Below are 26,601 nucleotides of genomic sequence, written 5' to 3' on the forward strand. Positions count from 1 at the left end.
CCTACTTCCTAGGGCAGCAAGTGGTTCCTGAGCAGGAATTTCAGGTCAGGCTGTGGTTTCTCCTCAACAATAAGCTCCTGGCACCCTCCAGCAGCCTTTGGAGCCAGTAATCCTTCAGTACAATTCCCTAATGCACAGCCTATCACCAAGGGAGGTTAGATTTGTACGTGGCTTCCAGGCATGGCCTTCACAAGTCTCTCAGAGGGTCTCATCAAGGGCTGTCACCTACAGAGACATTATCATTGGACTGAAAAGCTCCTGAACAAACATAGTAGCAGCACAGGAAGACCCTGCAACTCTGGGGAGCCTTGCCATTTGGGAATTTGACTGAGTTCCCAAGCCTGTTTCTCACTTCTACTGTGACCTTACCTCACTTCAACTCCCTCACCTTGATTCCTGGCCCACCAGAACTGTATGAAAACACTTTGGTTGCAGACAGTGCAGCATCCCAGGTAATTCTCCTGCCTCTGCTGCTTGTGTGTCTGCGCTGCCTCGTGCAACAGCCTTTGCCAGGCCTTCAAGACATGACCACCACACCCACGTGAGGAAGATGCTTCCATTCCTCCTTTTCTTGCCCTGGGCGAACCCACACAAGAGGGAAAAATAGCCAACAATTCCCCAGGACCATCCTGTGCTGAGAGGTTGAACTGGAGAAGAAAGCACCAAGCTTGGCTGCTCTAGATGAGCCATAAAGCAGCACTTAGGATTCCTGTCTTGCCTGGCTAGGGCCCAAGTGGAAGCAAATCCTCTGCAGGCAGAGCTATCCTGCCAGCTCCATGATCTCACAGAGGGAAAACACGTTGGGGCTAAAGAAAAATCAATGACTTTGCGCATGTCTTTGCAAGGCTGCATTCAGAGAGGTGACTGGCACTGAAATTGCCCTACTTACCACAAAAAGCAGTGACAGTGCCACTACCACAGCAGGGGACAGACAGAGTCCAGGCCTTGTTTCAGCCCTTGTGTTCTAATTGGAGCAGGCTGTGCTGCCAGCAAGAAAACAGGATCCTTTACAAGATCAGAACTACATCCCCCACTATGCTTTCAAAGGTAAGACAGCTGCCTTTAACTCTTGTCTTGCTGACATCCACAGCACCAGTCCATGCACACTGCCCATGGGAGCACAGAAGTGAAAGGGGGAGGAAATCAATAGACTGCAGAGATTTCCAGTTGTCAAAAATAGGTTAGAAACTGTTATACTGTTAATAGTAATATTGTTAAATAGTTAATAATTGTTATGTTAATAATGCATGTACTGTTAAGAGGTTTGGTTATTATATTATAAAAGGGGTACTGTGTTACACCTAAGTAAAGTGCACCCCCCCAAGCAATGAGCCAGCCTGGACGAAACCCTTAAGAACCAATCAGCGCCTTAACCTTCATGCAACTGAAGGATCCAAACAGAGACCAATCCAAAGGGACAAAAAACAGTATAAAAAGGGGGCATCCAGGTCAGTGAGGTGTGCTGCTCGACCTTGAACATCGGAAACATCCCTGCTCTGAAGAAGATCCAGCGCCAGCTCTGCAGCACCCACACTCATCGCTGACTGGGAGCCCTCCTGCTCTGCTTCTCCGGACCACCGGCGTGCGCTCTACCCACGGACCCTTATGCTTTAGGCCACATAATAAAAGCTGAAATCACTTTAGAACCGGGAGTGTGTTCCTGTTTTTCACACAGTGGTCCTACACTCAGGGACACCACAGCACCTCTGCTGGAACATCAGCGTCTGGGTGAGCATCTCACCTTCGAGAAACGTGCAGCTTCACTGCTGGGTAAATAAGAGTCCTCACACATCAGCACAGCAAACAGAAACCATCCTGAGCCTATCTGACCTCTCACATGGTGAGCATCTTAAGTCCTGCTCCAGCATGAGCAGAGGACTGAAGTGGGCATTATCAGGGGCTGGTTCAGGCTATAGGTCTGTGTCTAGAGGCAATCTGTGCCTCTTGCTAGGAATGTGCTGCTCTGGCACTCAGGGGACACGCTGCTCTGTTAAATTTAAATATTTAATTAAAGTTACTTAGGTATTCTGCTAAACTGAGTATTTAAAGGAAGTGCATACCCACCTCCCACTGATAGCAGGACTTAGGCACCTAATTCTGATGGGCTCCTTTGAAAACCCTGGACTTCAATGTTCAAAGGTCTGGTCTGAATAGATAGATCATTGCCCATATCATGTTTGTGCTCATAAATGACTGGCAGTACAGCTACCTTACACTGATTCACCTTCTTCTGACTCAGTCATTTATCTGCACTATTTCCAGCACTAGGAATTGAAACAATGATACATGTTTTCCATACGTTCACAAGAGAATTCATACACACCACGAATGCATAACTTCATGTCCAGCCACGCCAGGCTCCCCTAACTTCTCTGCCAAATAAAACCAAACAGATCTGTTCTGAATCGTAGGCATGCTGATCCAAGTCTAAGGAAACATTATTCCAGAGAAAACCTTTTTCCTCATTTTAAGACAAATTCCAGCAATGTGAAGGCTGTCAGGCTCAAAGACAAAGCATTTCCTCTTTACCACATAACCAGTCCCTCCTGGCTGGTCTTGGCTTGTGCCTCCACACTGTGAAGGAGGGAATGCTGAGAGGGCTGAAAAAGCCCTCCTGGTCCTATGGTGCTTTTCTAGTTTTGGGTTTACAACTGCCCAGCAGCTGGTGCCAGGCATGACACAGCTGTGCCCCAGCACAGACCATCAAACCCAGCACGGCCCACATGAGCCATGTCCAGCTGTGACATGATGCTCTGAGCCCTTCAGTTCCTTCTGGTGCTGTCCAAACTTCAGCCTGGTGACCTAAGCCCCCAGAGCCCAGGAGGGGCCACTTTCCTCTAACTCTTGGCTGCTTCTGCAGGGATGTCCAGCCAAATAAAAACCAGAAGAGGATTAGTTTCAGCTTCTAAATCCAATTGCCAACTTAGGCGTATTTCTAGACTTGTGTTAGGCAGTGGAGGGACCCCAAGGCCACTGGAATTGCCGGATAGCGGCATATAGCAGCCAAGGTACTGGGACAGTAGCAAACTTGGCTACATTTAAACTAAAGCATTTATCTCAGGATACATCACACCATGTCTGACCACTTCCTGAGATGAACCAATGGAGATAAAATTGCCAGAGCAATGCCCTTGGATTTAGCTGAGTGCAGTTAGGGAAACTCCTCCCAGAGCCTGACTCTGATTCACTCTTCAAACTCTGAATCACTTGGTTTTAGCTCAGCCACCAACTCCAGCTAAGAGCAAAATGACCATGTGTAGTTCCCCCAGGGAAACACTTGCCAGCTGCCTTCCCACAAGAGAGGAACTGAGATTGCTCCAGCTGTGCCGGCTCTGCAGGCACTGTGTGGGAAGCAGTGGGTGGCAGGGGCAAAGAACAGACAGCCCCAGGACAGGATGGCTTTTGGGGGTTTAATTTGGTTTTTTACAGGCTAAAGGGAGACCCTTAGACTCAGTGAAATTCAAGGGGATGTGAGCTCTGCATTGTTAACCCTTAGAGCAGCCAGTTTAACTGGGAAAGGAAGGAGGGTTTGGTGCTAAGCAGATCACTCTTCCTTGAGCAATGGCAGCAGAAAGCTGGGCAGGGATAAGTCCCATATGAGTCCAAGCCAGGATCAGATCAGGACCGTAAAGTGGTTCAGCTTAAGACAAGGTCTGTCAAAGCTGTTCCACGACTGCTTCATCTACAGCTCCCGCTGCCTCGCATTTTCATCAGTCCTTACAAGCAATTGGATGGTCACAGCTGGGAGCTGAAGAGAAGCTGCTTAAAAATCTCCAAGCCCCAGCTTTGGGTGCGCTGAAGACAAGCCATGCCTGGGTGGAATGATTCACTGAAGCCGTAAATGTCTTTTCAGCAGCACATGCAGGCAGTGTGGTCTGCTTGCTGCTGTCGTGCTGTAGGAGTATGGGAGCATCTCACAGCTTCCTGGCTGGCTTCCAGCTAGAGCCCTATAATCTGTTCTAACATCACAGATTCACTTTGGAGATTTTCACTAGCTGAGCTCTGCTAGAGGAATGCAATGTGGCCACCAACCTGACAGGAAGATCAGGTCAACCCTGTTTATTGAGGGTTGGTCTGACGACCCCCACTAAGGATCCTGTGGATTTCACCTATGGAGCTGAAACAAGTCTGCTTTGCCTTTAAAAAAGGGGCAGTGCTAAACAGACTAATGTTGTGATCCACTTGCATGCCAGAGATTCAGCTCCTTTAAAAATTAGGACCATTAGAAAAGACTGCAAAATAGCTTTTTGTCACGTTAAAAACTGAGCACTAAGCCAGGCTCAAAGAACATAAGGGGAAATCGTGCCATGCCTGTCCCAGCTCTTCTGTCAGGTAACCAGGGAGACTGCACTGCTGAGCAGGGACGGTGATGGTGTGAGGCTGGGATGGAAACAGTGCCTTTAGCAGCTCTCAGAAATGTGGTCAGCACTGCAGCTCCTTGGAGAGGCTCAGCAGAGAGGCCAAGGCTTGAAGCTCTGTGGCAGAGTCGGTGCTGACCTCTCAGCTGTCAGGCCCTGATCAAAGCAGGTCACAGCAACGAAAGGAGGACAGAGGTGGGTCCATGATTTCTGACCAAGTTCTGACTTTATTGCCAAGACCCAAAACCCACCTGGTTGTGCTCACAGGACTGCACAATCCCTGTGCTGGGGCTGAACCCTGGCTCTCTGCTCTGCTCCATTCATCCCTCTCTACCCACCAACCCTTGCTGCTCTTCTGCCAAAAAAATCCATGACCTGAGAAAGCTTGTGCCCCTGCTACATCCCACAGAGGCACAGCCCATGGCCAGACATGGCTGTGTGTGTGGGGGGGGGTGACCTTGGCTCCCCACCGTTCTGCACCTGGTGCTACAATAATAAACACACCCCAAACCAGTGCTGAGCGCTCTGATGGGTGCATAAATCAGACCATTTCTGAGCTATGGCTCAGGCTAAGGTGAGCTACAGCTCACAGGAAGCTGTTCTCAAGGTGGTTTGAAACTCTCTGCCTTCATTTCCTCAGCCTTCTAGGGGTTATTACAGGAGATCTGTGAGGGGCAACAAATGCTTGTAAGATACATAATTTAATGGAATAAATAACAATTAGTGAAATGTGAGGATAAGTATTAAACTGATTAAAAGCTCTCCAAGCTGAAGAGAATTAAAAATAAGTGAAACCCAGCTACAAGCCTAATGAACAATTGCTTCACAACTGTTCCTAAATCATCTTTAAAAAAACCCCAAACATTTTAAAAAGTACAGATTTCTTTTTTTTTTAATAAAAATGTTAAGAAAGAGGAAATCGAATAGGGCCTTGTAAGGATTCATTTAACTCTACATGGAAAATAACTCTGGGCTCCTATTTCCCTCCAGTATGGGTTGCAAGAAATCCCCACTTTTTTGCCCATTTAAGCAGGTTCTCTCTCCCTGTGCCTCCTGGACTCTGTGTGCTCTTCCAGCACTAAGGACAGCCAAATGCAATTTAGCCAGATTCACACCTTTCACTCCATAATCTGCGGTCTCTGCGTCAGCCTTCTGTGTAGGGAAGGAGGGCCACAAAAGGGCAAATGCACCATTTGGTAACAGACTCTCCCTTTTCTGGGCTTCCTTCAGCTTTTTGTTCTCCTCACAGTGGCATCTCCCAGCCCTGAGACCCCATCTACACTGTGAGCACATGGCACCTCTTGGTCAGGACATGGCTGGAGCTCCTTGTAGGCACAAACACCTCCGTTTAGCACAAATCCAGTTTTAAATGCAAAAAAAATCCCCGAAAAACCAGCAGCTCATCAAGGTAGCAGACTGTGTGATGGATATTAGCCATGCACTTAAGTGTCCTGCTGAATCAGGGCCATGGCCTATCGATTACGACGCTACATTAATGACGTAATTTTCTCAGAAATGATGATGGAGTCTGGATCTTGGCCAAGGTTATCCAACACATACAGCAACAACAGTCCCAACAACAGCCCGTGGATCTGCCCCAGGGCCCCTGGCCTGACAACACATCTTTACATGCCCTGTGGGTCCAGCACGGTGGGTCTGTAGGGTTGGCAGCACCTTGTTTTGCCAGGGGCAGATCTGAGCAGGGGAAATTTGTGCTGATTGCAGGTGGACTGTGCAGAGGTTTATAGCTGGGCCTGTTGTGGGTTAACCCAGCAGGCAGCTGAGCACCACACAGCTGCTCACTCACTGCCCCCACAGTGGGATGGGGGAAAGAATTAAAAAAAGCCATTCCCCCCTTGTTGTCACTACATGCTCTTGTAAATAGTGCCTCTCCATCTTTCTTATTATCAAGATTATTCTCCTTCTAATTCCAAAGCACAACACCATACAAGCTACTAGGAAGAAAATGAGCTCTCCCCCAGCTGAAACCAGGACACGAGCCACTAAATGTGATCTAATTAATAAAAATTAATTAGCTAGCATTAATCAAGTAAAATCCGTTAGCAATCACTCTAAGAGCTGTACAGAAAGGTTACAAAGGAAAGTCTATTCAAGATCCAAACTACTGCTCTGGCCCCATCCCCACTGCCTATGTTTAATAACACCAATGCCTTAACATTCCAGGCCAGTTCCCTGCATGGAGTGACTCTCCAGACTGTAGAGTTTGGTGCCTGCCAAGCACCAGGCATGGCTCTGCCCTCACTTTTCCAGGCAGAGCTGTGGACAGAAGGAGCAGCCATCACTCAGAGGACGCCGTTTTTCCCCGCAGTTCCCAGCTGCAAAGGGCTGATCCAAACTAGAGGCACGGCCAGCTTGCTGTGTGGTCCCTATCCTTGCATCCCTTTGGCCAGCCCCAGGAATGTACAGAGCCAGGACATACAAATCTCATCTCGTTCATCCTGAGCACCATCATACACGGCTAACAGGGTTTGTGGCCTCTCCATGTTCCTGCAGCAGTGCTGCAAGGTGCAAGCCTGTAGTTACAGCACCTCATCCTGACCTGGTCCTGGGAAGCTGCACTCTGTGTGTTGGTGAACCTGTCCTGAAGAACCTGAGTCATACACCGCTGCATCTACTCAAAGTACAGAGGATTTCCCCTCTCCTCCCTCTTGCATCTTTACCCCAAATTTTAAAGCCACACAGCTTTCTGTCATTCACCCACCCACACGAGCGCGTTGCCGGGGTGGGGTTTCATTTGCAACATACAGGGGACTGCAATCTCTCCCACTTTCCCCAGGAGCAGTATGGATTTCCCCAGGAATTAACGCCAGAGATCCAGGCACCTGGATAGACACAGCAGCGTGCCAACCGTGCCCTTGTCGGAAGCACCCGGCTTCCCCATTCACATCCTGCTGCCCTGAATTAAAGCTGGTTCACGCCCAGCTGCATGCGCAGGGCAGCTCTCAAGTTAATGATGCAGGAGGGCAGTCGGGTGTGACTTCGAAGGAGGGAAGAATGTGCTTCCAGCTTTTCCATGACAGTTAATCATTAACACCTTTCATGGTCACAGAAGGTGCTGGCCTCCTTACAAGCTCCCCTTATCAGCCATAATTATTTCCTGATCGGCTCTCGCCTGACTACCTGGCAGACTTATGCACAACACCCCTGAATCACCTGACTGCATTTATTGCCCTATATTCCAAGCCAAATGGGTCTCTGCTGTGTCAGCTGCAATATTTACAGCACTACAGTTATTTCTCCCTGCCCATGCCCAAACATTAAAGTTGTTCTGCCCCCCACCCTGCCCTTTACACCATCCCTATTTCTGTGACAAAGCAAAACCGAGCAGTCATCTAAACACCTCAGCACTCCTTTCTCCTTCCCCAAAAGCAACAGCTCCTCTTGCATACAGCCCAAGGGGATACTGCTGCTATCTCCCTAAGTCCACTTTAAGTAGCACATGCCCATGTAACACACATACTGCCCAAGAGTTTCATATCAAAACACACACCAAAGGGAACAGAAGTCTCCAGGCACAGAGGGGAAGAGTGGACTAATGAGAACATAGTAATTCATGATCAAAGTCGTTTTCTCAGTGAGACAGTACCATCAAAAAGGAATAAAAATGCAGGAAATGGGGATTTCATCTTCACTGCCTAAGTTTAGGAAAAAACCTTTTTAGGGAAATTTAAAACCACAAAAGGAGCAGGGGATGTACGCAGAATAATCCCAGGGCCAGATTACATCGCTGGTACAGCCCCAGTGCCTGACACACGGCTGACTCCACACCCAGGTGTCAACAAGGCTGCTCTGAAACGCTTGCAATCTATGGCTCAAACCAATGCTTCCTCTTCCTTCCTAGCACAGCAGCCACGTAACCCAGCCAGGAGCTCAGGGAGTTCTCAAATATGACCAAGAATTTGGGAATTCTTTGGTCAGTTTGTCTTGATTGCTGGAGTCAGGCAACTTCCAAGGCTGACCAAGCAGATGTGCCACATGCTCCAAGAGCTTAAACAATACACTGGCAAAGTATAAAATCAGAAACTGTTCTAAGCTTACCTGCACTTGCAGTTCTTCACTCTGTGAGCACACGGTGCTTCCTGCAGCTCACAGTCATCCACTATTTTGCTTGGGGTTGCTGCTGGTAGTGCTTTAGAAGTTCCAGCTTGGGGCTCAGGAATGGTCACAAACATACATGGGATCTCAAAGGATCGCTGAAAGGCCAAAGCAAAGGAAGGTAAAGCCTTCCTTTTTCAAAGCCACCATGAGAAAATGATCCTGTGGTTCACCTAAGTCATGACTTGTGGGAGGGAATATCTCACAGCTTCTCTTAGCAAGGATAGACAAGGTATAGAGAAGAACAGACTGACCAGTGATTGTGCATCCTGCACAGCTCCTTTCTCCATGTGGGAGGATGCCTCAGCTCAGACAAGAGGTGGCACAGGGAGGAGACCCAGGTCTGTAGAGATAAAAAGGGCAGAAAGGTGATTAAAGCAAAAGTGTTCAGTATTTCTCAGAAATAACCACCTCCCCACCCCCACAAAAAAAAACCAAAACAAAACAACCCAAACCGAACCACCAGACCAAAACCCAAATCTAAAGCCACTGCAATTACAGGATGCACCAACAAACATCAGGATGCTGATGCCAACAGATGTGACCATGGGCCTGATGTTATGCCAGAGGATGGATCATACTACAAACAGTTTCTCTCTTACACTCCTCCTAAACACACTACTGGTTCCAGCCAGGGAGCAGATAAGGGTTAAGGTGAGCCTCTGGCCAGAGACAGTACAGATGTTCCAGTGATCATGGTCTCACTACTGGCTCACAAGCTGAGAGCTGATCTTGGAAAACAATCTACATTTCACCACAAGCAACACTCAGACATACAACTCCTGGAAACCGCTCATTTGATTCCTTGCAACCTTTTATTTCAGGCCTTCTTCCTGTTGCTTTCTTTTGGCTTATTTTTTTTCAGCATTAAAAATACACCTGATTTTAACTTCCTGTGAAATACACTGCAATAAGCAGCTTTGCAAGCTGATGTCAGCTGTCTGTCCACAAATAATCCCAAAGTCCCCCTTTACTGCTGCCTGTCCATGTGCCCTGACCTTTAGTTAAAGAGGTCTCTTCTAGAGCGAGCCTGGAGCTCATTCCCCATGGTGCACTCAGTCTCGGCCTCTCTGCCAAGACAGCCAACACCAGTAGCTATTCTGGAAGTCACTCGCTGTGACCTGATGTCCCATCCATGGGGCACACAAGTCAAACCACTCCTGCAAGACCCACTGGAGCGGGGGAGCCACCAGGGAGCAGCACGGGGCTCGCTTTCCCCTGAGCAGCACTTCTGGCTCTTTCATGTACGGACACCACAGCTTGACCTGACCACTGAACTACCTAATGCAACAAGCCCTCTGTAATCAGCAGCCATGGAGATTAACAGCACTATTCTTTCCATTTTCAAGGCAGTTTGAGAGAACTTTAATCAAATCTGATGAGGGACAATGTAGTCAACAATGAATTTATGCATGAAGCACGTTACCTGCACTGCAGTTATGCCTTGTGCCAATGCTCCTACGAGTCTGCTACCAGAGAAGCTTAAACAACTTCTAAAGGGTATCTTGGCACTACCAGACCATGCAGGACAAGTTATGGCTGTGTATTCTGAGTTGCTCTGTTCTTTTACTCAGTTCTTTTACTGCAGTTCACCTCCCTGCGTAATTGGCATAGATGGTGTTGGACCTTCTCCTGTAAAAGGTCTAAAAAGGATGCTACTTCCTTGGTTTTCAGAGGATTTCTGTGGAAAGTTCTACCTCAAGATAGAGTTAGGACCCTGACCTTTAGCAAATACCTGTATCTTCTTGTTCAGAGCTTACTGAGCTGTTTGGGACACATTCCCAGTGCTGCAGTTCCTGGTTCACTGCAGGCGTAGGTGGGAGTTTGCTGGCTTTTCCCAGCCTGGAGCCTGTGCCCGCCAGCCCCAGGGCATGCAAGGCCCTTCACCCCCATCAAGCTTCATCTTGCCTATCCATTGCTCAGCCTTGTTTAACCACAGTGAGGGCAGCAGACAGTTGTTTGCTGCCTGAGAAACATTTCACAGACCTGGAAAAGGTTTGTCACTCTATTTTTCTGAAGGAGGTTTTGGTTCTCAGGTAAGTTTTCTTTCCTAAAATCTAAGTCACATATACAACCCCCACAAGAAATCCCACAGTAGGGATGTATGAAAAATTGGATTTTGGTTAGCAAAACCTGTTCTCACACACACTCCTACCACCAAAAGTCCTGAGATGTCCTGATGGAAATAGCTGGGTTTGGAACACACTCTCCTACCAGAAAGCCCCAGCTTCCAATCACAAAAAAAAAAAAAAAAAAAAAAAACAAACCAAAAGGCTTCTGAGTTGCTTTATGTTCTGAACCAAGCCAAGAGACAGGGCTGGTGACTGAATCGCAGCAGAGTGCAGCTCACAGACCAGTGCAAATCACTGCCCTCTGCTCACACGGATGCCCCAAAGACACTTGCAGGCGTTCCCTCCTCCCATCTGCCGGAGCTGCGGTTCCCGAGCTGCGCTCTGTGCTGAGCTGCCAGGGCCACTCGCTCCCCCCGGAGGGGATCCCCACTACCGGCACGGACAGATGCCATCAGTCACATCCATTCCCCGTGGCACAGCCAGGCTGTCAGCCCCAGTGACAGCTCTGCTGTGACGGCTCTCGCAGCCAGTGCCCGGAGCACAGCCAGCGCTGCTGAGTGCGGACAGAGGGCTGGGCCTGCCTTTGCACCTCCACAGTCACAGTGGTCACTTTCTTATGAGTAAAGAGCTTTCACTCCATCTTCAAGGCCTGTTTTTTCCATTTCCCCATGTTTGGCTTTTTCTTTTAATGTAAAAACCAACCCATCTTTACTACTAACTATATATGAGTTCACATGCAAAGCCCTGGGACTACAGCTCCCAGAGGAGAGCACTGGAAGGCAAAAATAGGGGAACAAACTGTATTAATATGATTTCTCTTTTGCACAGGGGCTCCACCCTCTCTTTCAAGACCATGCATTCAGTTAATGAGAAACAGGGTATTCCCACCCCTCGTGCACAATCCCCTTTTTATTTCATACACAGTGAGGAATTAGGACATGAGACATTTTCAACCGCTTCCCACAAGAGCTGTCTCTGGCTTTGGCTTTGATAATCCAGCTTGACTGATCTTTCCCTGGCAGTGGCACTGGCATCAGTAGCCAAAGTGATGGATGAGCTTTACAGCTCAAACAGCCTTTGGGATAGCTGGTTGAAGAGAAGTGCCTAAAACCAGCAATTTATGCTTTCTCACGTTCCTAAGCCACAGGATGTTCATGGAGACCTTTTTTCTTTACTGGTGGCTTGAAACGGGAGCAAAATAAAAAGGGTGAGACTCTCAAGTAGCTGTGCTGCACCCATTGCTGGAGGAGAGTGAATTACATGACTGGGAGGCAGCGGTGGCTGCCCAAATTTTACATCATCCCAAATTCCAAATGATGACATTGGCTCATACACTGCTTCCTAGTTTCTCTCCTTTATCTGAATTTTAACTCCAGCTCTCCTGGGCCAGGTGTGACAGGAGTGAATGGTGTTGTCTGTAGGCAGAAAATGAAGGTAGGAGACATGAGAAGACAAATAGCTCAGCTGCCACAAAAGACAGAGCGGCATCAGTGCAGTCTCTGTGCATCCTGGAAAGATGAACACGAGTAATTTTAGGCAGTTAGAGACATCGCAGTTGTCAGGTCACAGTTTCAGATAAACTCATATTCTGCTAAATCTCTCCCAAGTTATCTCTGCCATCAGAGGATCTGTGATCACTTGGGTAATGTAACAAGGGCTGAAACTTTAAATGCAGTCAGATTGATAGGCCCCATTAAGATGCTCATCACAAGCTACTAAAAACCTACTGATTTATGGCTACCAGCAGGAAAGTTTCCTTACAGGCAGTTATATTTTTCTTCTTCAGCTTTCAGAGCTGCTTTTGTAGAGGTTTCACTGTTTAAGCACTTAGAGCTTAATGAATACTCAGACAATTGTCTGATGTTAAGCTCCCTGGATGCCAGTGATGACTGAGGTTGAAGATAACTCAGAAAAGAGCCCAACAGCAAACAGCGAGCACCAAGGCTCCTACTGATAAGCACAATTGCTTGGTGCCCTTCAGAGCTTAAATTTGTGACCAAGTTACCACAAAATGAATGCAAATGCACTTCAGATGACCTCAGCAACTTGCTGTGTATATATACAGTTTTAACCCTTCTCAAAGACAGAGGGATCCAGGTGACACAGGCATGCATGGACATAAACAGCAGCAAACGTAGGGCAGAACCAAGCTGAACACAGCCCCAAACACCCTTCAAAGTCAGAAATAGGAAAAAAAAATTGTTTATTTGCTTCTTCCACACTGACACTGTGTCCAGGGCAGGAACTGAGAGGGTAGTCCAAGATGTTTCTGTCAGACATAAACATAACATGTATTTAACATCTTGGAGGTATAAATCTGTGTTGGCTCTCCTGAAGGTTCACAACCAAGAGATTCTGAGCACAAGCAGACAGCAAAACTGAGCTGTCTCAATACCTGAGAAATGTTGGGACTGATACACGGCTGTGTTTCACCAAGGAATGTGACATCCAACCTACTGTCCCATTATAAAGCAGCAGGACTACGTTTTTAGGAAGATGACAGTTTCAACATTCTTTGTACTTGAGGACTTTCCCAGCTATCACACAACCACAGAGTAAACAGATGCACCAGGGTGAATTCGGGTGAAGAGTGACTCAGGATTTCTGAGGCATCATCAAGTGCAAACAAGACCTTTGAGATCAATTACTGGCTGCTTAAAGTGAAACAGAACTGACAGATGCACTCAGTGTCACAGGGCAGACACCTTTTTCTCTTCAGAGGTGATTTTTCCTGGAGATCAGACCTATGAAAGTGGTAACTTCACAGAAACGATCTGCAGCCATTTCCTCACAACACATAAGGAAGGCAACTCCTCTACATGGTCAGTCCACATGCCCCATTACCTCTGGGAATTGTCCTGTTTCAACCAGGAGAGAAGCCACCAACATGCTGAGTTCCTACAAATTTTGAGAAAACTGGGGGACAAACAGAAGTCTCTGCTGTTGCCCTGCTAAGGGAAGGACTGATAAACTGAGCTCTCCCTGGACACCAGTGAGCACCCAGAAGGATGTGTTAGAAAGCAGATCTGACTCCCAACACTGCTTGTGACACTGCTGGCTTCTCCTTCCATTGCTCTGCGATGCTCCTTGATGTTCTGCAAGCATCTGAGATCCTGTCTTGTAGGACACTTCCTGCTCCTGACCCCTTGTGCCAGCCTTGCTGGGCTTGGCCTTTAAAGATACTCTGCCTCTACCCAGAGCTTGGGGGCAGCTCTGGATTCATAGTTCAGAGTCTGTGGTTTTCCTCTCAGAAGCAGCAGCAGTTCCTGAAAACCTCAGCTGGCTTTCAAAGAGGACTTTTCCTCCTCATTGCTTGTAGTGCCTGAAAACCTCTCAAGTCAATTTGTTCTTGTAAATGTTTAGGGACCCCTCCAGCTTCCTAGAGTGCTCTGGGCTCTCATCTGCAGGATCCCTTTGGAGCAGGTCTGGAGGATACCCAGCTAACCAGCCACTTCCCTGACACACTGGGGGATTTGATTCAAAGCCTGACTGGGCAGGAAACTGAGTCCTGATTTTGACAGGCCTGAAGAACTACTCATTGCTGCACTAGCCAGAGAAATTCTTAAACCTTTGCTCACGGTGAGTGGCAGCTGACACTCCTAATATCACAGAGAAGGAAGGAGGGGGATGGAAAAGTGTCTGCCTCCCAGCTCTCACTGAGGCTTTAGAATGAGAACTTTCCTCAGCAGGGGCTGGTCCTTCTCCAACTTTTTACATTGTTCCTTTGAGGCATCCTGCTCTTAGATCCCTTTGAAAACAAGGTACAGGTAGTTTTAGTGGGTAAGTTATAGTCTTCTCTAGGCAACTAAGGAAACTGCAGACAATCCAAGTGAGAATCCTTCCCATATCTATTATGAGACTGGAAACACTGAAGCAGCCTAACAGTAGGATAGTGTCCCAGCACAGTATCAAAGCCTTTAAAACAGAAGTTCCCCAGATTTTCCAGTGCTCCCTTGTTGTTCAAAGACTCCTACTCCATCAAAGCTCAAACTGTTGCAGGACCAACAGATCACGTGAGAGGCATCAGAGGATTATTAATTTGAAAAAAATGGGTGGAAAGTGTGTCAAGCACGCCCAATCTTTGAACTGGGTACTTTAGAAGATCATTGCAAAATAAAACACAACTGCACATTCATTTCTCTTTAGGAAGAACATATTGCACAAAGCCACAAAAGCTACATGACCTTCATGTGAAGGAGAACAGAAAGACCAATCTTCACTCATTGCAAATTGACTTGGAAAAGCAACAAAGCAATGCCAGTTTCCACCAGCTGACGATACGACCAAATGTCTGCGGTGCTCAGAAGATGAAACTGTAAGGCCTATTCATTTCAAACCCTTCTGGGCATATGTTAATCAGGGAGAAATTTCTTTCCAGAGATCATTATGGTGCAAATAGAAGTCCGTGATTTTGGCCTATTATGAAGGTTGTGCCTTCCTCTAAAACATGCAGTGGAGGGTGGCATCTATTAACTGCATCTGGCTGCAGAAAATCCCACAGTCTGTGCTTCTGACTGGTGGCTTGCATTTATCTGCAATATCATCTTTATTGTGTTCTCTCCAAATCCCTGTCCAGAAGACAGGCCAAGAGCAGAACAAATGTTTTTGCCATTGACAAGAGGGATCCATGCCTTGTCCCCATTCTGGCATCTCATGGGAGAGATACAACTCAGTGCCTCTGAACTGAAGGTTGCTGTTAATGCGCCCTTAAAGGATAATGGCACTGGCCATCTGCCTAGAGGCCACAGCACAGGCAGGGCTTTGTTTAGGATCATTTCCTTCCAAAAGTGAAAGAGGATGCTCTGTATTTTCTGCAGTGACACAGAAACCTGAAAGTGGAACTTTATCTTTGTAGAAAAGCCCCACTGCTCCTTTTTGTAGCACCAAAGGAACAAATGGTGAGCATCTCTACCATGCCAGGCTGTACCATTGACACGTCTAAAACACCCCCAAACTTAGTGGCATCACCACTGAAGTCATATCCAGTATTTTCCACTCTAAGACATTTACAGGATTTTATATTGGTGACACTAATGCTGGTCTAATATTCATGGAAAGAGAAATGAAGATATCAAAAAAACATCTATGACCAGTACTCAACTACCCAGAAGCCAACAAACACCAAAAAAACAACAACAAAAAAAACCCTCCAGAAACCCCCCAAACCACACCCCCCCCCCCCCCAAAAAAAAAACCAACAAACCAACCCACAAAAAACCAAATAAAAAAAGAACCCACAAAAAAATCCATCTACATGAAAGCCTGCTAGATCTCTTACTTGCTCTGGAAAAACTCTTGGCAAGAAAATAGCACTGGCCTGGCCCCATAAAATTGCACATAAGAGAATTCTGCTAGCCTCCAGCTTTGATAAGGAAATCACAAGGAGATATTTTGCAACCAGAATTCCCCACACACAAACATTCAGCACAGGATAGTCATAACATCAGTAGGAAACAGAGTTGTAAATTTTTCTTTTCTATTAATAAAAGTAGCCAGTACATTTCCTCACACTTATAGCAGCACTGGGCCTAGTGGCACAGAGACCCTCCTATCCCCAGTTTTTAGGTGAGCTGAATGCCAAGGCAGGCTATTCTGATATTGGACTGAAAAGCCAACTTTGTTGCTTCTAGCTTTGAGTCTGCTCATGTCCATCAGTTCCACAAGAGTCATTCCCAATTTACTCCTTTTTCTTTAGTTTACAAGTTAATTAGCAGCAGACTGAAAGAAGAAAAGCCCGTTACTGTGGATACAGAGATGCTGAACTTCCCAAACTCCAGCAGAGAGAGGGCAGCAAATTTGTAGTTAACCTTGACTCCCACACCTGCATGAGAGCACTGGATGCTCTTATCTAGAACAACACTGACACAACCTGCACTGCCCGAAGGATCTCAACAGCCATGTCCCAGCAGCTGTGCACACTCCTCAGGGGTCAGAGCACCCCAGGGAGGCTCTTTTTGTGTTTGCACAGCAGGGACAGCAGGGAAGCAGCCATTAAACCCCCAACTGCACCTCCAGAGGTACAAGCTGTAGCACATAGTGCATCCATGGTCTAGAAGGCTGTTGTAAGGCACAAACAGTAAATTACAGGTGGCAGAGTGAGAAAGGTGTGAAGCTGGGAAGGCTCCACAAAACACGGTGGTGGAGAACAGACCCCTGAAGAGCTGTGAAGTGCAGATCTGGCTACAAGTAGCACTAACTAGCACGTACCTAGATTATACGTCAAAAGCCCTCATATGCTCAAGGAGGAATGTCAAGACCAGGCACAGAGTTCACAGCAGCTGAACCCTTCCACCTCTGAGTCCGTGGGCTCTGCCCGAGGGGGCTGAACTCAGATACCTCTGAAGTGAAAGGCAGAAGAAGGCTTGGCTGGGTGGATACCATGTGGACAGCCTAACCCCTGGGCAGGGGACAGCAAGAGCTGCAGCCAGAAGCACTCTACAAAAGAAGCCTTTTACAGTGACCTCCCAGCTCTCCTGACCTTCAGCAAGGCTGTGAGCCCAGGAGCCACCAGCCTGAGTCACATTCACATCTGGCCTCTCTGCTCACCAGGACTGACCTTGGGTTTTAAGTCATCACACCTTGAAAGTAACCTCTTCACCAAGGCAATCCATCTGAATTCCAAAAGACGACACAAAAAGAAGACGGATCAGAAAAAGGTGGCAGGCATGAAAGAAAGGGAAAAAAAGATGAACAAAGAGAAGAAAGGGAAATATGGAACAGAGCAATCCTCTACTCTTCATTCATGTCATGTTCTGGCACACTTCAGAGCTTTCCTCTCTGCAGCCCCCACATTGATGCAGACAGCACGGAAGTCAGGTGCCTGGGCACGAGCACTGGAGCAAAGTCTGACACTGAGTGCCCTGCAGCCATCCCCATCCTGCCTGCCCTCCTCTTCTACACAACCTGGTCAGGGGGAAGGGGCTCTGATGCCCACTATAATTAAGTCCTACTCTTATTTTCTCCCTAGGAACTATCATAATTAAGTCAATGAATTATGGATGTGTTACTTAACTGAGACTATGAACCAGCTTGTAAAGAATTCACTGAAAGGCTCGGTCTTGCATTACAAAAAGGAATGTGACATTCAAGAGCAGTATCATCAGCAGCATGGCAGGGTCATGCCTGCACTCCTGGGTTCTCCAAGCCTACAGATTTCTTTGAGCATCAGAAGAAATGACAGGATCAGACCTAGGGCATTAGTTCATCCTTCCTCATTAGGTCATTGAAAACTCTCTGTGTTCCCAGAAGTCTCACTATTTACAACGTTGCTCCAAGCAGATGCTTTGGATGGGTGGGAGCTCCACACACATGCTAAAAAAACAAGGACCCTCATGGCTATGGAGAGGTTCCTCTGAAGACCATGCTCGGTGCTAGGACAGCAATGACTGACACAGAGACAGGCCGTGTCCCAGCTGAATTTTCTCAGAGATCTGCACCGAAGGATGCTATGGAGAAATAACAAATCACATCTGCCAGGTAATACTTTAAAATGCTATTTCCCATACAGTCATCACCGTGAAGTGCCAGGGAAATGGGGTCTTCAAATAAAACAGTTCCCAGACAGAATCTGTCCGAGACAGTACAACACATTTACTTTTAGATGGTTTTTTAAATTTAATAACATTCAGTAACTGAATAGAGTCAGAGATTAATCATCACACAGATCCTGTTAACATAAGATGATTATTAAAGGATAAACCACAAAGCTACCTTCATTTGGACACAGCTCTTCTTCTCATCTACTTTCAGATTAATATTGAGCTACAACTTTTTTCATATCAGAGAGCACTGTATCCTTCTCTCTCTCTAAATATCACTGATCTATCTAGAATAGAGAATGGAGCATAACTTATATTCATGTTTGAAGTCCCAGGTTACAAACTCAGTTCCTTCCCTCTTTCTGAAGTTAGCTCTGCCAGTAAAACTCTTGTTGGGCTAGACTGTGTCCTTCCACAGCAGGACAACACTCTATCCAGTGTGAGCAAGGGTGGTGTGGTGTATCCCATAGTCTTCCTCCCATTTTCTCCAGACAATCTCCAGAAGGCATTCAGTTGCTAACAAACAGATTGTGACTCACTGAGACATTCAAAATTACGTTCCTGTAATTTCCATCTTTACTTCACTCATTCAAATCCAGCCTGTTATGGCATGCCCAGCTTCTGTTTGGCAAATCCTCACTAGCTGTCCTCATATGGCAGTGGAGTGTGTTTGAGCATCAGCCTGAAATAAGATCTAGCCAGGACAGTGTTAGAACAGACTGGTTTCTTTAGGTGGTGAAAAGCTAAATGAAGCAAGAACCTGAAATGTCACTGTCTCCTCAATATCAGTAACATAAAGAAATGAAAAGCAACAGCTCAAGCCCAGAAAAGCGAGGACAAAGAAGAGCCCCAAGTCACCACAACATCAGTGCACTATCAAAAGCACCCTACAGAGATACTTGCTGTAAAGTCCCCAAAGTGCAGGATGCAGTCCCTGCTCTGCCCAGCTGGGAATGGGAAGGACCCACCCAAGAGGCTGCCTGAGCTGGGCAGTGCCTCTGGGACTGAATGTGCCACGAGTGAAACTTAACATCCCAGTTTTTATTCCACATGTTTTGATATTTACACTCCAAGAACATCAGCTGATCACTCAGGAGGATGCCACAGGGCCTGGATCGTCTTTCCTAAAACACAAACTGCTTCCAGCCAGCAGAAGGACTGGACAGGCATTGCTAGGGCTGGTTGGGAGATAAGACACTGCTAAGATATGGCAATTCTTCAGTATCTACTCTGCTATTCATACAGTTATTGATCACAATATTTGAATATGGGGCTTTTTAAGAAGAGACCTTTTTGGTTTTAAGGACTACGGTATTCAGAGAAAATATTTAAGATGTTTTATTAATTCTTTCCTCCCAGCTGATTACAGGGCTCTGCCTGAAGTTCTCTTCATGCTTTGCTACCACGCCTGACATGGAAGCTTTCCCACCTTCACACAGTAGCTTTCACTGGACAGTGCAGCCAGAGAAAAACAATGTATTTCACTTTCCTTGTAGTAACACCAATCCTAATTACCATTTTAGAGCTGACATGACTGACTTCAGCCAGGCAGCCATTGCTGATTTCTGGCTCTGGCTCCAAGGAGTCCTGCAGAAACTTTATTACCTCACTACCCAGCTTTCCTCTCCACATCAGTGCCCCAGGAGAGCCTTACTTTGAGGATCATAGTCCTGAAACTCCTTGCTGATGCTCCTCTCAGTTAACACGCTCTGGAGGATTACTGAGTCTACAGGCAGAAGAAACAGAGCAGAAACCAAAATGGTGCTAAAATACCTGGTCTCAAAGAAATAAGTACCCCAGAAGTTATTTGGGGAACAAAGATTTTGGTTCATGCTGAAAATACCAAAGAAATTATTTTAACCACATAACTGCGTTTTAAAGGAATCTTTGTGGAACTGAAACAGCCCAGATAACAACATGCTCAGCTTGATTTGAATTTTCTAGGACTCTCATGAGTTGTTTTCTTAGGTAAAGGCAGTCTGTGGATCTGCTTGGTTTTCTTTGTCCTGAAGGTCCCCAGAAGAACATCACCTAAATGTCTGAGGGTCTTGGCATTTAGAATTATAGAATCATAGAGTATTCCGAGTTGTAAGGGACCCAAAAGGATCATTGAGTCCAACTCCCTCATCTGCACTGGATACCCCAAGAACCCCACCCTGTGCCTGAGAGCATTGTCCAAATGCTCCTTGATCTCTGACAGGCTTGGTGCTGTGACCATTGCCCAACCACCCTCTGGGGGAAGAACATTTTTCCTAATATTCAACTTAAACCTCCCCTGACACAGCTTCATACCATTCCCTCGGCTAATTTCAGCATTTTCAACAGCACAGCTTATCTGCCTGGTTTCCTAAGCTAAATGGCATTCATGAAGCAGGTTCTCTAACATCCGTTTGCAATTTCGAGAGTAAACACACCAGAAGCTGCTAAATGTTCCCTCTCTCCCTATCACACACTCTCAGCTATATTCACATTACAGAAAATGCTATGTTTACATAACATCTACTTTGGGTTACAGATTGCATTACCATGCTCCTGGTACAGCCTGCCCAGGACCTTTCAGCATCCAGCTCTGTTCTCTTTTGCACATAACTTGGCTAAGTTTTAGCTCCTTGTGTTGCAATTTTCCATAACAGGCAACTACCTCAAGCTGGATTTTTAAGCCATTTCTAATCTTACATCCAAGAAAATAGATGTTTTTTACAGCCTAAACCCCTCTCCCATGCCACCTAAACCAGACAACCATTTCAGCGAGAAACACTCCCATCTGTATGTTTGGGAACAAGGTTTGTGATTTGGGAGCACTCTGAGGTTTGCCTGAGGCACACAGCTGTAACAGGTTGCCATTTTCCTTGCTTTTCTTATTCCTCTTGTTGCATATTTTAAGTTTTTGCTTCTCTACATGAGATAGAAGAGAGGAAATATAATCCATTCCAATGATCACTGGGTAAAGTTTGGGAATTTTGCAAAGGACTGAACCAGTTCTGAAGAACTTTAAAATGCTCCATATATTGGCATTACCTCTTTCTCATGGAGCTGTACCTCTAATGGAGAGGAATCATACAATGGTTTGGGTTGGAGGTGACCTTTAAAAATCATCCACTCCAACCCTCCTGCCATAAGCAGGGTTATCTTTCACTAGATCAGGTTGCTCAAAGCCTCAGATAAGTAAATAAATCTAATAAATCAATTGATAAACTGAACCTTTTCTATATGGCTATACACTGTTCTGCAGATGCACCTCAAGTCTTGTTTTTAACAGTGCCAACTCTGCATTGCCTTACTCAATGGAATCTTATTAAAAAGGAGAAAAGAAGGACACCCCCTGTACACACTAGGAGTTGGTAATACTCATTTTAAGCTGTGACCTGAGATCTGAACTTCGATATACAGAGGATATTCACCTTTTAAGCTACAGTTTCTAGTTCCCTGCTTACAACTCATTCTTTAATGCAAATAAAATGTGATGGTATCTGGTGCATAAATCAGTGATGTGGCTAAAGTCTCAGTCAACTCTTCTCAGAATAAATGTTGCCATTTAGAATGTGGCAATCAAGCTTGTAAAGGGAAGGAAAGAAATGTCACTTGCAACCCAAGTGGTTCTGTTAACAAGCTGGGTTTCTGCTTCAGGTTTTTGTCTGATAAAACCACTTATCTGACGGTATGAAAGGTCATAAGTAGTTGTTGGAACAGTGGAAAGTCCACAGAAGGCTTTTTTGCCATCCTGCAACTTTTGTTTAAACTTTTAAGTGAATCATTATTTCAGTTCCTGGAGCTGAGTCATTTCATCTGCCTGGCACACGAACACGCACAGAGCACTCTGCACTGCGGAGCAGGCACAGGGCAGCGAACCACCTCAATCTTACAGGAGTCTTTCCCTGCGTGTGGAAACACCATGAGCTGCTCCACTCATCTCAAGATGTTTTTGTGTGAGGATGCAGAACTCTCTGGGTGACAGCACTACATTCCTCATCAAAGCTCACCCAGCAGATCCCAGGACAAAACCTCAAGCCTTCTCCTTGGTCCCGCTGCGCAGACGGAGCTTCAGAGAGCGACCTTGCATAAAATGTTTTGCTGCAAGGAGAAGGGTTTAGAGATGACCAACAACTGTCAAAGGCATGGAGGCTCAGTACCAGCCTTTTGTACTAAAATCACCTGCCTGTGGCACATCTGTGAACATCCTTTTATAGAGGCCAAGTAATTAATTCATTAAAAGAGGTATCAACTCTGAATTTTCTTCTACAACTGCCTCAGTATGGTTATGCACATGCCATTTGTTGAAATATCATAAGACCTTGTAAACCACAAGCATTACTAAAATATTTTTTCCCACTCACACTCCCTCCTCCTTCTTTATATCAAGTCTATGTAAAACCTTTTACTAAAAATCCAGATTCTCCCACTGAAACCAAGTGCTACTTGTCTGGAAATAGACCTTCTCTGTGCCTCAAAAAGCACCTGGAGCAGATGGCCAGAGCCAAGACATGCCAGTATCACAATCTCACACTGTCTCTCCCCTTACACATCAGAGGAATGGTCAGAGGGAAACATTAACTATTACAGACTTCTTTACTGAACAGACCAACATCTGGCTGAAGCGGAGAACAGGACAATTCATGTCAGTATTGGGGATGTCAAATGGAATCTGAGTTCATATCTCCTAAATGCTCAACTTCAGTGCCAGGCCAGGGCAAAAGAGAGCCATTGCAGAAAACGCTGTTCAGGAGAGCTGTCCAGAAACAGGGATCCACACAAACAGGAGAACCTGCATGTCTTCTCTAAAGGACTGGGGGTGCAAGGTCCTTTCAAAAGTCTGGGGGCTGCAGCCCTCATTTCAGTGGATACAGGACTGCTTGCATCAAGCTTTATTTTTACAGAGCATGAATCATTTCTCACTCAGTGAGAATCACTGGGATCATTCTGCTGTCGGTATCTCTGACACCAGCAATGCTAAAAATACAAAAAGCTCCAAAGTCAACCATGTGCTGTCAGTTCTGAACCTGATTGCTGCATTACTTGCATCTACTGACAAAGAGCAGGAGCAGGTGCTGACACCTTTCAGATCAGTCTGTTTAAGAGTGCAGGACTGGGCCCACTGTCAGAAAACCCGCCTCCTTCTCCATTTATCCCCAACAGTAAATATTTGACTTCTCCTCCTGGTCTGATGAACAATGGCAGCCTATAATTACAGCTAATACCATACAGGCTGCTGTGCTGTCACTCATGCTCTCAGCCATGCTTGAGAACTGAAGGACCATACAGTTCCTTTCATGGCACTAAATTACCTGCACAGCTCACACCCTGCTCAAGAAGTCACACTGTCATGACTCCTTTCCCTCTGAAAAGGATGATGTGAACCAGAAAGCAGCAGAAGAACCTTTTCTAAAACCCTTTTGCCATTTTATATTTTAATCTACAATGATGCCTCAAAAATGTATGTTATCCAACTTTGTCTACCAACTCACAGCTAGAGAGCAAGCCAGTAGTGAGTCCTTCATTTTAATTGATCATGTACAACATCTTTAACATCCACCCCCTCCAGAAGAAAAATTATCTTGCAACATATGAAGATAGTTGTGCTAATTACAATTTCAGTTGCCATGAAACAGTCTGCAAATGTGGTCCCTCCCATGGTGTTATAAACAAGGTCTTGGGGTGTGGTTTGCTTAACAAGGAGCAATATCTGCAGCTTAACTAACTCCATGTTTTAATGTATGGTGGGATTGGGCAACCACATGCCAAGAGCTATTACAGAGGCCAGAACTGGATTTTGCACCAACTTAGACAAATTCACAGAGAAAAAGTCCATCAGACATAGCCTCTGGTTGTTAAAATCATTAAATGGCTGGCTGATGGAAAAAGTGTGTTCATGGAAGAATTGCTCTGACCCAGCCTCTTCCTAGATCTGATTGCACAGCTGGATTTTGGGAGATAGGCTTTGGTCTCACCTCCTTTGGTCACTGTAACATGTCAGCTGGAAGATGGGTTTCCTACCAGGTTTGATCTAGCAGCAGACTGATGGGATGGCCTGTTCTTTTTCATCCTCACTTCCATAATAAGTGCTTTGTCTAGGGGAAATGGTAAAAAAGGAAAACCTCTTGGTAGTGCTATTGGATCTGCTTTGAAACAGCCATAGCTGGGTTGAACATGGAGGTTCTGAGCCCACGTTTTGTCTGGTTCACACAAGATAATATTTCATTCAGTGGCACGGGAATCTCATTTCCCTTGTCAGAGTTGCTCTTTTGTGTCTTATCTCTAACTAGGTGATAAGTTGATATCACAGAATCATAAAATAGCTTGAGTTGGAAGCAACCTTTTAAAGGTCATCTAGTCCAACCCCCAGGCCATGGGCAGAGACATCTTCTGCTATCCTAGGTTGCTTCAAGCCCTGTCCAACCTGGCCTTGGACACTCCCAGGGATGGGGCAGCCACAACTTCTCTGGGCAACCTGTGCCAGGGCCTCCCCACCCTCATTGTAAAAACCCTCTTGAAATACATTCTTCAAATATTTGAACATATAGGGGCATTCTCAGCATATTAACAGGAGTTTTGATACCCAGCGAATTTCAGCTTGGTGTCATCTATAAGAGGAATCTGTCTTGCATCAAGAAATGAAGGCAGGGCAGAATATGTGTCCCTCAGAAGACAACGTACCTGACCTTGCCAGTATTTTCACTTACCCAACAAAGCAATGGAAAGAAAGAAATGGCTTCAAATCTATTATTGCTATGCCACACTTCTTCCACATGGAAAAGGGGGCTTCTCTTCACCATGCACCAAGCCTGGCTTCCAGAAGAGAATGGAGCAAAGAGTTGCTAGCCCAGTAATGGCTAATACTGGCCAAATAATGCAAAACTATTTTGTTCAACTCTGATCTAAATGGTTTTTTTGTTCTTTTCACAGAACAGATTTAGAGAGTTAACACTCAAGCTGACCCAAAACATTGCTGTGGTTCATTAGCAAATTAGAGTTTTAAACCCAACTATTCCTACAGCAGTAACAGCAGGACAGGATATGCTCTTATGAGAATTGTAAAAGAAAATGCTGCCTGGACTGCTGAGATTGTTGGCCAGACCTAGAGGGCTCTGGTACCCCTGTTGCCATTTGTGCTGATGCACACAGGTTTTGTGGCAGAACTTTGTTCAGTGGAGATAAACCAGGTGCTCTCTTTGCCCAGCATTCAAGCTCCTGAGTGCATTGCCCTTCTTTTTGTCCCTTGTCTTTGTAAAGATTTGTATAATAAATTTTGTTGGATCACTTCCACACTGCAACAATTGTGAAATCCCTGTCTCCATCATCTTCCAGACACACAATAAAGCAATAAAATGGAAGGACTGCAGATACAAGTGCTACAGGCTTCTCCTTACATCCATCCTTCATAGCCATTTGCTTCCTCTTCCCCACACACCCTTTCAAAGATAAAATCCTACCTTCAAAGCTACCTCTTTAAACCATCACCAACAGCCTTATTGATTTCAGTTTTTTCTAGACAAAATCTCAGTTTGCAATCCACTGAGGTCTCTGATCCAAGCTGGGTTAGGTACCCTGAAGGAAAGATAAGACTTCCAGTGCCTCTTTTCCCCTTGTCCTGAGACGGTGCATGAGTACAGGCTGCAAGGGTTCTGGGGTCTGTGATGCTGTAATTACCTTAGAGCGCGATCCTAAGACACAGAAACTCACTCCACAAACACAGGATAATTACAGAACCATAGAATGGGGTTAAAAGGGATACTGAAGGTCATTTAATTCCACCTTCCACTAGAGCAGTTTAGTAAGTGAACAGCCAGAGCTGTGCCACTCACCTTTGGTAGGTGTTGCACGAGATGAACTCACATCCCAAACACCTGGCTGCCATCCATTTTGGTTGCAAGAAAAGGGCTGATGTTTCCCAAACCTCACTTTCTTGCCAAGTGCAGGCTGCTCCTGCTCCAGGGGCAGCCTTGGCAAAGCCGTGAGCCCCCAGAGCCATCAGTGCTGAAGCACACAGGGACCACAGGCAGCTGGGAATTGCATGCTGCTGTTCCTATGGGATTTAGCCATCTGTGTACTTATAGCAGTCAGTTCTGAATTTATAGGAAGGGTGGAAATACAGTCCCACTTTAGCAGCAGCATCTCCTAGAACAGGGTTTTAAGAAAAACTTTACTACTAGAACCTGAATTCATTCAACTCAGCACAACCCATTGACACCAGCAGAGGGTCAGTTCACACCAGCTGGGGATGGACCAATTTCCATTAAACTTGCAACACTCTGGGACTGCATTTGAACGGGGCCGATTGTGCCCAAACTACTAAGTGCTTCTAGGAGGCTGATGGACTGTTGTTATTGATTGGGATGATGTGGTTGCCAACAGAGAGGCTGCACAGAGCATTTCAAAGCTCAGTTTTGTTGCAATACTAAGCTGCATTGTCCTGTAAAAGCCTCTGCAAAACGTTGTGATCAGAGCTTTGTTAAAGTTGGAATCAGTGTCCCCCTAGAAATGCTGCCAGAAATTACTCCCCGTGCCTTTCTCAGGTAGGGC

General features: G+C 46.0%; 1 long non-coding RNA gene across 2 annotated transcripts in view; it reads right to left on the reverse strand.

The window, feature by feature from the left end:
• Positions 1 to 26,601, reverse strand: part of LOC138117354 (uncharacterized) — a 234,995-nt gene that overhangs the window by 157,989 nt on the left and 50,405 nt on the right. For both annotated transcript variants that reach the window (XR_011154618.1, XR_011154617.1), the window contains exons 2-3: positions 8,729 to 8,817; positions 8,418 to 8,572 (exon numbers count right to left, since the gene is read on the reverse strand). This is a non-coding gene — a long non-coding RNA (uncharacterized lncRNA). The remainder of the gene's footprint in view (positions 1 to 8,417; positions 8,573 to 8,728; positions 8,818 to 26,601) is intronic.

This window comes from Aphelocoma coerulescens, chromosome 12 (assembly GCF_041296385.1).
Source record: "Aphelocoma coerulescens isolate FSJ_1873_10779 chromosome 12, UR_Acoe_1.0, whole genome shotgun sequence".
NCBI classification, from domain to species: domain Eukaryota; kingdom Metazoa; phylum Chordata; class Aves; order Passeriformes; family Corvidae; genus Aphelocoma; species Aphelocoma coerulescens.